This window comes from Rana temporaria, chromosome 8 (assembly GCF_905171775.1).
Source record: "Rana temporaria chromosome 8, aRanTem1.1, whole genome shotgun sequence".
Classification (NCBI taxonomy): domain Eukaryota; kingdom Metazoa; phylum Chordata; class Amphibia; order Anura; family Ranidae; genus Rana; species Rana temporaria.
In genome coordinates, this window is record NC_053496.1 from 124596629 (window position 1) to 124610610 (window position 13982).

The 13982-nt window shown below is 49.2% G+C and overlaps 1 protein-coding gene across 2 annotated transcripts in view; it reads left to right on the forward strand.

Moving 5' to 3' along the window:
* The first annotated feature begins 657 nt into the window (after nt 1-657).
* LOC120909042 (dual specificity phosphatase 29-like) overlaps nt 658-13982 on the forward strand; it is an 84289-nt gene continuing 70964 nt past the window's right edge. The window contains exon 1 of one of the 2 annotated variants that reach the window (XM_040320657.1): nt 658-724. The gene's annotated coding sequence lies outside the window, so the exon portion shown is untranslated. Of the gene's footprint in view, nt 842-13982 lie in introns of both variants that reach the window. The other variant, XM_040320656.1, reaches the window with a different exon arrangement.

Here is a 13982-nt window from a genome sequence, read left to right on the forward strand (position 1 = left end):
GTTCCCTACGGCGCATGCGCGAGTCGCGATATGCCTGCCCATTGGCTCCCGCTGTGTACTGGGAGCCGAGTGTTCCCAGAACACAAGGGGGGACGGGGACGGGAGGTGACGTCATGCCCGCAGTCTGCCCGAGACTGTGTGGCCGGAAGTGGGTGCAAATACCTGTCTTTAGACAGGTATCTGCACCCCCCTCCCCCTGAAAGGTGTCAAATGTGACACCGGAGGGGGGAGGGTTCCGATCAGCGGGAGTTCCACTTTAGGGTGGAGCTCCGCTTTAAACTACTAAAGGCCATAGAAAAGGAGTGAGGGGGCTGCCTGTGACTACTGAAACATTGGTGTGACAGGCCTGGGATAGTGAGCTGGATGAAGTCCTACTTAGTGGTGACTGACAATTCTGCAAGTTTTCATTGACTTGCATAGGTTGGCTGTGCATATACACTCTCTTGTATGTTCTGTGGAAGAGAACACATGTAATCCTCTGTAATACTGATGAGCCGGTTACAGGCGCCTTAACACTTTGAATGCTGTGCAGTCAGACAGTGCTGGTCCCTTATAGTTTAGTGTCACCAGCACATTAAAAGCCTTGACCCCCGTGTATGCAGCCTGCTCCACCCCACTGACAAGGTCAGAGTCAGCAAATCCCACCCTAAAAATAGCTCTGTTCACAGCAAGTGAGCGTTTTCACAGAGTAGTTCAGTCAGACGAGGGTCTGCCGAGCACTCAGGTACATCATGGTCTCCATGAAGGGGTGATAGAGGAATACAGGTGGGAAGAGCGGGGCCTGGAGAGGCTGGAAGACCCAAGTTTCCATAGTCTGTGTTATGGTCTCTGCTTGTCAACTGTAAGTCATACGTTGTCACCGAGGGTTATTTAGTGTAGCAATGGCATTCCTGGGGAAGGTAATGATAAGAATTAATTAGTACACTGAGGAGCAGAGAAATCTGTCATGAGCACAGCTGTGGTACAAGAAATAGATGGAGCCATGTGCTTGTTGTAGGTATTTGTGAGCATGCTTAGTATAACAATGGGGGTTATTTACTAAAGGCAAGTCCACTTTGCACTACAAGTGCACTTGAAATTGCACTTGGAAGTGCAGTTGCTGTAAATCTGAGGGGAAGCTCTGCTGATTTTATTATCAAATCATGTGCAAGCTAAAATGTTGTTTTTTATTTTCCTTGCATGACCCCCTTTGGATCTACAGCGACTGCACTTCCAAGTGCACTTTGCACTTGTAGCTTGCACTTGTAGTGCAATGTGGATTTGCCTTTAGTAAATAGCCCCCATTGTGTGGGGTGGGGGGCTGAAACCTGGGTGATTTCCGTGTTATACAAAAAATATGCAATTTCTAGAATACTTTACATCTAAGGGCTTGTTCACACCAGTCACACCGATCGCATGGCTGCTGCACACCAGTCACACCGATTGCATGGCTGCTGGTGTGAACTGGCATGAACAGTGGCAATACACAATTTCGAGCACCGTTTTACCTTTTTTATTTTACTAACTTTATTTAAAAGTCAAAGTGATATTTCATTAGGGTTTTATGCACATAGTAGTGTTGTGATATGGTTGTTTGCGTCCAAACCCGCTGCACTGAAAAGAGTACCGCATTCCGTATTTCTATTCTGCGTACGCAGTGGTGTGAACTGAGAGTATAGGGAACATGGCTTTTTGCATTGTATTGCTTTGGGGAAGGCTGTCCAGCGCTTGAATGAGCCCCTAAAGGGGAAGAATAGTGTATTTTCAGTGATTGTTGCAGTAAAGACAATTTTTCTTTGGATTGAGAATGGTTTAAATCCATGCTGTCTGTGTCCCTTCGGAGGGATTTCCCTTCCCCTTCTGTACACACAACAGAGGGTGGGAGGAAATACCTCCAATGTGAGGGATACCCCTCTTTAGCTGGCCATGATTGGTTCAGATTACATCTTATTCCTGCTGAATCAGTTGAAATTCAAGCCGTCAATAACCCGGTCAGCACAGGTGCACAGGCAACCACAGGTGTTACAGCTGCTTGAATGCAATAGAAGACGGCAGAGATTCCTCTATCCATGCTGTTGAGTGTGGATAGAGGAATCCATTTGATTCCTCTCATTAGGACCATGTGTGTGCGTCTAGCAGCGATCACCAGAAAACAGCCGCAAGTAGCTGTCATTAAAATATACAGGGCCAGCCGATCACAGGTCTCATAAACAACAGCAGGAATCAGCAGACTCCTGCCGCTGCCATTCCCACTAGGTCTAGGGCAAAATGCCCATGCCAAAAACAGTAATCACTGTGTGCCCACTGGAGGATTTCCTCTCTATTCATGTTCAGGAAACAATTCAAAAGTTTTTTGATTTCTCAAACTTCTGCTCACAGCAACAGTAATCAACAGAAAAAATCGAGAGAGTGACTGTTTCTAGCAGGGGACACAAACAGCAGTAGAAACCTGACCTGTCGGGAAAAAATGCCATGGAGCATACACACGGCCAGTTTTCCCGGCCAAAAGCTGTCATGGCAGTGTTCCCGATGGGAAAACCGGTCGTGTGTATGAGGCATCACACTGATTTGATAAGTGTTTTGAGCAGAAAAGCACTATAGAAATATGAACTTCTTGCCACCTATGTAATGCATATGTGTGGTGGCAAATGTCTACTCGTTGCACATATGTGACCAAGTTCATAGACAGTTCCCGGTCTCTAGTAATGATCAGGAGCTGGTGGGATAGGCTTCTGAGATGACATGACTATTGTGACAGTCACTCATAGTAGTCACTTGATCAGGCTGTGCGTCCCACCCACTAGGTGTAAAGACTCACTTAGACCCCTTTCACACTGTAGCGGTTTTACAGCATTTTAGCGTTAAAAATAGCGCTATTAAATTGCTCATAAAACGCTCTACATGCATCTCAATGGACCCTTTCACACTGAGTCCTGCAAGCAGCATCTATTGAGCAGCTTTTGGGCGCTGAAAAAAATGGCTCCAAAAACGCCCCTCTCCATAGAAATGAATTGAAAGCGCTGTAAAAACGCCTTACCCTTTCACACTGAGGCGTTGCACTGGCGGGGCGTTGAGAAAAGTCCTGCAAGCAGCATCTTTGGAGCAGTTTTGGGCGCTGAAAAAAAAGCTCCAAAAACGTCCCTCTCCATAGAAATGAATTGAAAGCTCTGTAAAAACGCCTTACCCTTTCACACTGAGGCGCTGCAAAAACACCCTAAAACGTTAGGGTCTTAGCGGTGCTTTACCAGCACATTGGGATTGCAGATGAGGCTTTGCTCGAAAAACGCCCAAGTGTGAAAGGGGCCTTAAAGGCACAACAGAACGGGACTAATTAATAAATGACACCCACTGTATTCTATTTTTTAGTATTACTGCTAGCATTTTACCCATAAGGTCTGATAGAGAAGGGCATTTCACCTTTTGCCCTGGTTCACACTGGGCTGCGGGAGTGAAGCCGTGCGAGTTCAGCTGAACTCGCACGATTTCACTCCCGCCGGCAGTCCCGATTTCGGCCGCGATTTAAGAGACATCTGTGCAGGTTTCTGCACAGATGTCTATGTAAATCGCGGCCCGAAATCGCAAAAAGTAGTACAAGAACTACTTTTTGAAATCGGTGCAGCGCCGCGGATGCGGCGTCGCACCGATTAGGACGGCGCCATTGCCGACAATTGGAGGCATTTGAGATGCGATTTCACATGTGAAATCGCATCTCAAATCGAATGAAATCGCACCCAGTGTGAACCTGGGCTTTGACATGTCCTCCTTAAATGGTCCAGCTGGCCGTTTGGCATGATATTTATAACTAGTGACTGTTGTATTTAAAATCTACAAAGATTAAGCATATTATAAAAACCAAGGTATAACATTTGCGGTACATACGTAAAAAAACAGCACTGTTATAGGACATGTGAAGTTTCAATTTATATACAAAGTCTGAAACATTGTTTTGTTGGAATATCATTATTGCATTCAAACGTTTATTCTCACATCCCAGCCTACACAATGCTGGCAATCTGTTTACATGGATTCTGTTTCTGTAATACATCAAACATGACTGAGAACTTGTTGAAAGAAGAAAATGGGCCAGGGGTTGTGCTAGGTTGGCCACTTTTCACTATCAGCTGTCTCACCCCTTCCCTTTTACTCTGTATGTCTTGGCAGATGGAGAAATACCCTACTTAACCACTTAAGCCCCGGACCATTTGGCTGGCCAAAGACCAGGCCATTTTTCGTGATTCGGCACTGCGTTGCTTTAACTGACAATTGCGCAGTCGTGCGACGTGGCTCCCAAACAAAATTGACGTCCTTTTTTCCCCACAAATAGAGCTGTCTTTTGATGGTGTAATGGGAGGGCCCGTGGGACCCATAAGCTCTTAGAAAGCATGAGCAGGAAAATAATGGACAGTCAGAATATATCTTGGACTACCTGAGATGGGACTATTACATAATTATTATCCACAATATATCTGTGGAGAACTGGTTGCCGTTTGCTGATTCTGAACTCACCAGGTTAATTGAAAGAGTGACTCATTCATAATGTGGGGACACATACTGTTGGGTGTTAATGTCATCAACTCCAGCCACCTGTCTGTCTGTTGTGATGTAAATGAATCTAGGATGGCTTCTGAGGATCTTTCATTGTGGCTTGTGCTAATTAACCCTGTATTGTGTGAAACTCTATTGATGATAATGTGTGTATTGATAGTTAACAGACAGCCTAAAGATCAGGTGTATGAAGCACCAGCTGTAGTTAATTAGCTTGTGTAAATTAGGTCAGAGCCGGAGTCAGAATGTCTGACCAAAAGATGTGTATTGGGGCTCATTAGGTAAGCATTGTATGATGTTGTGGGTGGAGTTGGGTCATTGTTCATTTGATTACTGCAGTATTCTTTTTGTGTATATAAGAGCTGTATTTCTCAATAAAGATTGTCAGACCTGCTTGAACTTCATAGAGAGCTGCGTGTGTCTCGTTAATGGGGGAATTTGTATGGGTCGCGTTCGCCGGATTGTGGAGTTTCGATAGCTGCCTATGTGTGCGGGAAAGGAATATCCTTAACGGCTTTAACCCCTGTCCCATTCGGGGTTGCGTTACAGATGGTATTTGATGGTCTCTGCGGTTTTTATTTTTTGCTCTATAAACAAAAATAGAGCGACAATAAAAAAAATAAAAAAAAGAGCAATATTTTGTACTTTTTGCTATAATAAATATCTCCATTTTCCCGAGGCGTCTTTCAGGACAGCACCTTGAGATATCATGATCCTCCCACTCCATCAGGAAACACCTTCTTTCATCCTTTTAAAAGGAGGCCCCTCCTTGCACTCCTCAGTTTTTGTGTTTCCTCCTCCGGAGGGAGCATCTTCTTGGGAAGGGTCTGATGTCTCAGGTGCTGCCTGAAAAACGGACCTTTTCCCCTTACCTTTTTTTCAGGGACTGTCCGCTCTCCCGTGCCACCCGCGCGGCGGTGATGGTAGTCGGGCTCCTCTCTCTCCCGGTGCTCAGTGGAGCCAGCCTTCGGCGATCGTGAGGTGCCTCGTTTTTGCGGGGCGTCGCCATTTTGGCGTAGCCTGGTCGCCGGAGAGGCGCGTCATTTCCGGCGCGCCAGGAGGAGGGGTAGGGCGGACGCTGGAGCCTACTTCCGCTTCCTGGTCCGGCGCAGCGGCGCTATTGGAGTCCGGGAAGCGCCGTGGATGCCACAGAGAACGCTGATTCCTGCGATGGAGACTGCAGATGCATCAGCGGTGGAGACAGGCACGGGCACCAGCAGGACCTCGGCGGGAAGCAGCAACGTAAGTCTGTTTTTCCCCAGGGGTGAGGGTTCTCTCCTTTTTTTGGGATTTCTCTCTCGGTCTCTTCACTTTTTTCCCTCCAGTGGCATGGGGGCCTGTCAGGGCACGGGTGGACACCTTTTGTTCCTAAGTGCACCTAGGTGAGGGGGGGTCATGTTCGTTTATTGAGACCGGGTCTCATGCTGGATCCCCCTATATTTTTTCTTCTCTCCCTGTTCCTTTTTTTAGGTCAAGCCTGAAAAAAAGAGATGTCCTTCTTGTAAGGAGAAAATGGGGGAAAGTTGGAAGAAGCCATGGTGTAAGGCATGTATAGCAGCCTTAGTACAGAAAGAGTCAGCCTCAGTCAGAGAGGAATTGATGGCTTCTGTCAAAGATGAGCTTTTGGCCACCTTTCAGACTATGAGAGAGTCATTAGCTCCTGTCACTATTTCTCAGCCCTCCACATCACAGTCTTCGCAGGAGACAGGGTGGGCTCCTAGGCCCTCTGATAACGAGGGGTCCAGGGATAGTCAGCCTCAGGCCCCCTCTAGTGAGGACTCAGAAAATGAGGAAGAAATAGAGCCTCCCTCAAAATTTAAGCTGTCCCTGGAGGATGTGGATGGCCTCCTCAGGGCTATTTATGCCACTTTAGGTCTCAGTGAGGAAAAGAGGGACTTAAGCCTGCACGATCGCATGTATGCCGGTCTCTGCGAGCCCAAGGGGCGTACATTTCCAGTTCACCCGGTCATCTCCGAAACAATCTTGCGGGAATGGCAGGACCCAGAAAAGAAACCATTTTTTTCAAAATCCCACAAAAGGAGGTTTCCCTTTGGAGAAGATCCATCAGTCGTGTGGAACAAAATTCCTAAACTCGACGCAGCTTTTTCCCAGGTGTCTAGGTCCACAGATTTATCCTTTGAGGATATGGGGATCCTGAAGGACCCGATGGATAAACGAATGGATCTTCTCCTTAAAAAAGCCTGGCAGTCTATTATGGTTAACCTCAAGCCTGCCATGGCTACCACCTGTGTGGCACGCAACTTAGAGTTCTGGTTAGACAAACTCAAAGCTCATATTGAGGCAGACTCCCCAAAACAGGACATTTTGGACTCTTTTTCTACCATTTCTGCAGCCGTAGCCTATATGGCAGATGCCTCGGCCGAGGCGATCAAAATGTCCGCTAGATCCGCTGCTTTAGCCAACTCAGCCAGAAGGGCTTTATGGCTCAAGACCTGGCCTGGTGACACAGCCTCCAAAAGCAAGCTGTGTGGAATCCCGTTTTCTGGGGATCTTCTCTTCGGCCCTGAACTGGATAGTATCCTGGACAGGACGGCCGACAAGAAGAAGGCCTTCCCGGTCAAAAATAAGAACCCCCCTCCCAAGCGTTTTTTTCGGGCCTTTAAGCAGCAGGATAAGGGAAAAAGACCGCAAGGAAAAAGGAACTGGGCAGCACAGAAGGGCAAAGGAAAGGGAGTCCTTTTCCATCCTCCTGCGCCTGCCAATAAGCCGCAATGACTCGACCCTAAGGGTAGGCGGGAGGTTACAGGGGTTCCTTCCGCAGTGGTCAGCTGTATCAAACAACCAGTACATACTGACCACTCTAGCTCAGGGATACGCTATAGAATTCTCAGAAACCCCGCCAAAGAGATTCCTGGTCACCCAGGCCCCAAGGGATCCAGTGAAGTACGTAGCGCTAAAGTCCTCGTTGTTGGAACTTCAACAGCAGGGGGTGTTGGTCAGGGTTCCCCTAGTAGAACAGGGCAGAGGGTTCTATTCCCATGTATTCCTAGTAAGGAAACCTACGGGGAAGTTCAGGCTGATATTAAACTTAAAGCCCTTAAACAGATGTGTCCTGTACAGGAGATTCAAAATGGATTCAATATTCTCAATCCGGAATCTACTGACGCCAGATTGCTACATGGCGTCGATAGACCTGAGGGATGCGTACCTTCACGTACCTATCTCTCCTCAGTCCCAGACGTTTCTCAGACTGGCGGTAGAGATGGGGGGTCAAGTCCAGCACTTCCAGTACAGGGCCCTCCCCTTCGGGCTGTCATCATCACCTCGGATCTTTACGAAGGTGCTGGCGGAAGCCTTAGCCCCGCTGCGGCTACAAGGAATAGCAGTCATCCCTTACTTGGACGACCTCCTCTTCTTTGCTCCCTCAGAGGAAAAATTGTTGAAGGATCTTTCTCTGGCGCGAACCCATTTGGAATCCCTAGGATGGATTTTAAACCTTCAAAAATCCGCCCTGGTTCCTTCTCAGAAGATTCGTTTTCTGGGATACCGGGTGGATTCGCGGAACCAGAGAATTTTTCTCCCCCCAGAAAAAGCATCCAAGGTCTTGGACACTGTTCGGTTGCTTCAGTCCCATCAGTCTTTGACGGTCAGACAGGTAATGGCATCCCTAGGAATTTTGACCTCCACCATGCCGGCGGTCCAATGGGCGAGGTTACATTTCAGGCCCCTGCAGGCTTTTCTTTTAAAGACATGGGATCGGAAAACCAGTTCTCTAGACACCCGGGTAAAAATTCCGGCCCGGGTAGTAAGATCCCTTTACTGGTGGAAAAACCAGCGGGTGCTTGCAGAGGGTCTGGAGTGGTCCTTCCCCGTGGGACTGAGGCTCACCACGGATGCCAGCGCCTGGGGATGGGGAGCGCATCTAGAAGAGAAATTCTCACAGGGGAGGTGGTCAAGGGAGGAAGCCCTGCATTCCTCAAATTGGAGGGAACTAAGGACGGTGGCCCTGGCACTAGTGGAGTTTGCTCCATTTCTCAGAGGCCATCATGTTCAGGTCCTATCGGACAACGCTACAACAGTAGCATACTTGAACAGGCAGGGGGGTACAAGAAGCCCTTCGCTTCTGTCCCTGGCCACAGAGATTCTCTCCTGGGTAGAGAGCAATTTGCTCTCCTTGACAGCCCTACACCTAAAGGGGTCCCTCAATACGGTGGCGGATTTCTTAAGCAGACACCAGATTCGGGAGTCAGAGTGGTCCCTGAATGCGGAGGTCTTCTCAGAGATCACCAGCAGGTGGGGTCTCCCAGAGGTAGACTTATTTGCCTCGAGGGAGAACTCCCAGGTAGGAAAATACTTTTCGCTGAGTCGGGGGGGATGGGTCCCTAGGGGTAGACGCTCTGTCGCATCCCTGGGATTTCCGCCTCTGCTTTGCCTTTCCCCCGTTTCAGCTAATTCCCCTAGTTCTGAGGAAAGTTCAGAGAGAAGGTGTGCCGGTCATTCTCATCGCCCCATTCTGGCCCAAGAGGGCATGGTTTGCAACGCTTCTAGCCTTGTCAACCAGGCCTTACTGGCACCTGCCCCTCAGGCAGGACCTCCTAGTTCAGGGTCCAATTTCTCACCCAGATGTGGCACGGCTGTCCTTGACCGCGTGGCTTCTGAAAGGGAAATCCTGAGTGGAAAGGGGTTCTCCGACCGCTTGGTTTTTCACCTTACTCAACAGCAGGAAGAAAGTAACCCGAGCCATTTACACCAAGGTTTGGAAAGTTTTTTCCTCTTGGTGTAGCTCTTCGAGTCAGGACCCTAGGGAACTAAAATCTATCCTGGAATTTTTACAGGAGGGGGCTGATAAGGGCTTGGCTGTTAGCACCCTTAAGGTACAGGTATCCGCACTTTCAGTTTTTTTGGAAAGATCTGTAGCCATAGAACCATTGGTGGTGAGATTTTTTAGATCTCTTTTGAGGTCTAGACCACCAAGGTTAAAGGGTTTCCCGAAGTGGGAACTCTCAGTGGTCTTGAGATCTTTGGCAAGCAAGCCTTTTGAGCCCTTAGGGGAAGCTTCAGTTAGGAACCTTACCTTTAAAACTTTATTTTTAATCGCTATTACCTCAGCACGTAGGATCAGCGAGTTGCAGGCCCTGTCAGTGAAGGAGCCTTATTTATGTATATTTTCAGATAGGGTAGTGCTTAAAACTGACCCTAAGTTTTTGCCCAAAGTGGCTTCTAACAGGAATCGTGTACAGGACATTGTACTTCCCACTTTTTGTTCCAACCCTTCGGGTGAAAAAGAATTATTTTTTCATATGTTGGATGTCAAACGGGTCTTGTTGTATTATTTAGAAATAACAAACCCGTTTAGACGCTCGGATTCTTTATTTGTCCTTTTTGGGGGTAACAAAAGGGGTCAGCAGGCATCTAGGGGAACACTAGCTAGATGGCTGAAGCTGGCTATCAGGGAGGCTTATTTACAGTCAGGCCTGACTCCGCCAGAAGGTATCCGTGCCCATTCGACCAGAGCTCTCGCAACTTCATGGGCAGAAAGAGCTGGTGCCACGCCGGAGCAAATCTGCAGGGCAGCGACGTGGTCAAGTTTCCACACTTTCGTGCGACACTATAGGTTGGACCTCGCCTCAGCTAGTGATCAGGCTTTTGGCAGGAAGGTCCTACAAGCTGTCGTCCCGCCCTAAAGTAGTAAGTCTCTGTGGTCCTCTCAAGGTGCTGTCCTGAAAGACGCCTCGGGAAAATTCAAGTTAGGCTTACCGGTAACTTGTTTTCCAGAAGTCTTTCAGGACAGCAACGACCCGCCCTATTGTTTGTGATGTACTATGCTGTGACTAACATATATGCTTGTGTGTTCCAGCCGGGGCCGGAGGTTTTCTCTATAACAACTGAGGAGTGCAAGGAGGGGCCTCCTTTTAAAAGGATGAAAGAAGGTGTTTCCTGATGGAGTGGGAGGATCATGATATCTCAAGGTGCTGTCCTGAAAGACTTCTGGAAAACAAGTTACCGGTAAGCCTAACTTGAATTTTTCTTTAACCACTTGCCGCCCGCCAATGACAAATTGACGGTGGCAAAGTGGTTGTAGAATCCTGACTGGACGTCATATGACGTCCTCAGGATTCTGAGCCACTGCGCGCCCCCGGGGGCGCGCATCGTGGCGATCGTTGTTGCAGGGTGTCAGTCTGACACCCACGCAACACCGATCAAGGTAAAGAGTCTCTCACGGAGACTCTTTACCACAGGATCAGCCGTGTCCAATCATGACTGATCACGATGTAAACAGGAAAAGACGGTAATCGGCTTTTCCTCACTCGCGTCTGTCAGACGCGAGTAGAGGAGAGCCGATCCGCTGCTCCTGTGACAGGGGGGGGGGGGGGGTTGTAAACATCCCTTGTGATAGGAATAGTGTGTGACAGGTCCTCTTTATGGAGAAATGCGGGGTCAATAAGACCCCACATCTCATGCTTTCCAGCCTGGAGGAGAGATTGTGAAAAAAATTCACCGATCTCATGCTTACTAGCCGCAATCGCGGCTTTGTTTACTTGCGGGTACCCGGGCGTGACGTCATCACATCGCTCCCGGGCCTCCGACGGTCATAAAGATGACTGATGACCATCTGCATTGCAGTCACGCTGACAGGGAGCTGAGACTTTCCTGCATAGTAGGCTCACTGCTATGTCTGCTCTTGTCACAGTGGTAACCTAGCAGCTTTTTGATTACTCTGCAATACATGTCATTGATGGGTAGCACGTTTTCTGCTTCATTGCTCTTTAGATAGCCTGGTTCCAGTTTTTTCACTTCCTTTGCATCTTGCATATCAAATTGTTCCAAGATTTCAGGGATTTTCTGAGATTGGTTGAGAAGATAACTTCCATCCCTCTCTCTATTTGAATTCCCAGATAGTAGCTAAAGTTCCCAAGCTCTTTGATTTCAAAATTGTATTTCAGCTTGTGAAATCTGATTATAATCCCCTTATTGTTCAAAACAAGTTATAATGTCATCAACATAGATAAGGATGTATATCCATCTGTCTCATTGATACTTGGAGTAGAGACAAGGGTCTGCTTTACTCCTTGAGAATCCCTCTCTGGTACTTTGTTCACTTTCTCATTCCACATCCTTACAGATTGCTTAAGACCGTAGATGCTCTTCTGAAGTTTACACACAAGGGCCCAGATTCAAGAGGCTATTGCGCCCGCGCAACCATAGGTTGCGCGGCGCAATAGCTGTTTTGCTCCCGCGTAGCGAATGCCCCTGATTCAGGAACATCGCTACGCGGACTGCAGCCTAGGATATGACAGGCATAAGCCTCCTTATGCCTTCATATCTCAGGCTGCATTCTTGCGTTGTCCGCTAGGGGGCGCGGCCATTGTGATCGGCGTATAGTATGCAAATTGCATACTACCACCGATTCACAAAAGTTGCGCGGGCCCTGCGCACGCAAGGTACGGAGTTTCCGTACGGCGACTTTAGCGCAAGGTTGCTCCTGCTGATAGCAGGGGCAGCCAATGCTAAAGTATAGCCGCCCTTCCCGCTCGTGAAATTTAAATTTCACGTCGTTTACGTAAGTGATTCGTGAATGGCGCTGGACGCCATTCACGTTCACTTAGAAGCAAATGACGTCCTTGCGACGTCATTTGCCGCAATGCACGTCGGGAAAGTTTCCCGACGGAGCATGCGCTGTTCGCTCGGCGCGGGAGCGCGCCTAATTTAAATGATTCCCGCCCCCGGCGGGATCATTTACATTAGACGCCCTTACGCCGGGCTAATTAGCATAGCGCCCGCGCAATTTACGGAGCTACTGCTCCGTGAATCGCGGGCAAATCGAAATATTTGCGTGGGCGCAGAGCAAACATCGTTGCCCTTTGCCCACGCAAATATTGCGCGGATCTACCTGAATCTGGCCCAAGGTTGTCTCCTTGCTCACACCCTGGTGGTTGCTCCATGTAGAGATCTTCCTTAATTTCTCCATATAGAAAAGCAGTTTTAACATCTAGGCAGGGCCGGCGCTAGCGCAAGGCAACATGTGCACTTGTCTTACAACGCCAGCGCCGCCCAGAGCGGAAAATTGACCACGACAGTCGCCCTCCTTTTAAGCCCCAGCACAGAGGGGGACCCGGACAGCAGGGGGATCGGAGCGGCGGGCGGGGGAAGCAATTACAGAGCAATCAAAAGGGAGAGAGCGAGGCGACAGGCAGCTGCTGGTGCGGACATTTTTAATAAAATAAACGCTTAACCGCTTGGGACCCGCGCTATAGCCGGATCTGAAAATCCAAGTGGACGTCAATTGACGTCCGCCCCTTTGCTCGTTCCCTGCGCACGCTCCCGAGCGCGCAGCGGGGAAATTCTGTGTTGGCCGTGTCCCTTGGACACAGCCAATTACAGATCGCCGCGAACGGCCAATCAGAGTAGCCGTTTGCGATGCGATCTGTGCGGCCAATGAGAGATGATCTCAAATGTAAACATATGAGATCATCTCTCATTGCCGCCTCTCCCTCCTCACACAGAGACAGCGTGTGAGGAGGGAGAAGATCTGTAAGTGATACAAAGTGAATCAAAAAGTGTTACAGTGTTTTACAGTGCGATCCCAGTACCATCCCAGTGCCATCCCAGTCCCCTGTGCCGCCAATCAGTGCCCACCTGTGCCACCAATTAGTGCACGCCTGTGCCGCCAATCAGTGCCTGCTGTGCCGCCAATCAGTGCCTGCTGTGCCGCCAATCAGTGCCCGCCTGTGCCGCCAATCAGTGCCCGCCTGTGCCGCCAATCAGTGCCCGCCTGTGCGGCCAATCAGTGCCCGCCTGTGCGGCCAATCAGTGCCCGCCTGTGCGGCCAATCAGTGCCCGCCTGTGCTGCCAATCAGTGCCCGCCTGTGCCGCCTCATCTGTGCTCGCCTGTGCCGCCAATCAGTGCCCGCCTGTGCCGCCAATCAGTGCCCGCCTGCTCCACCTCATCAGTGCCCATCAGTGAAGGCTTAGCGCACACCAGCAAAATGTCAAAAAGATCATATTCCGCCGAGGAGGCATACCAAATCCTTTCGACGCTCGACGAGAGCAACGTGGAGCTCTCTCTTTCAGACTCCATTTCTATTTCCAATTCTGATTCGGAGTTTGACGTCACTTATGAGCCAGCCATCAGTAGCGCAACACTGAGTGACTCAGAGGAGGAAGATAGCCGGCCGGCTAAACGAATGCGTTCTGGTGAGGAGGCAGTGCCATCCACCAGCACCGCAGTGCCATCTGCCAGCACCGCAGTGCCATCTGCCAGCACCGCAGTGCCTCGGTAACAAACTTCAAGGACCCATGCCAGCCTTCCCTATGCCCTTCAGAACCCCTTGTGGCTTCCTCCTACTTCCCTTTTACTGCCCAGCCAGGAATCCAGGTGGACACAGAGAATTTTACCCCAATTGATTATTTCAACCTAATGTTCACAGAGGACATGCTATCCGGAATTGTGGCCCAGTGCAACCTATTTGCACAGCAATTTATTGCAAACAATCCCA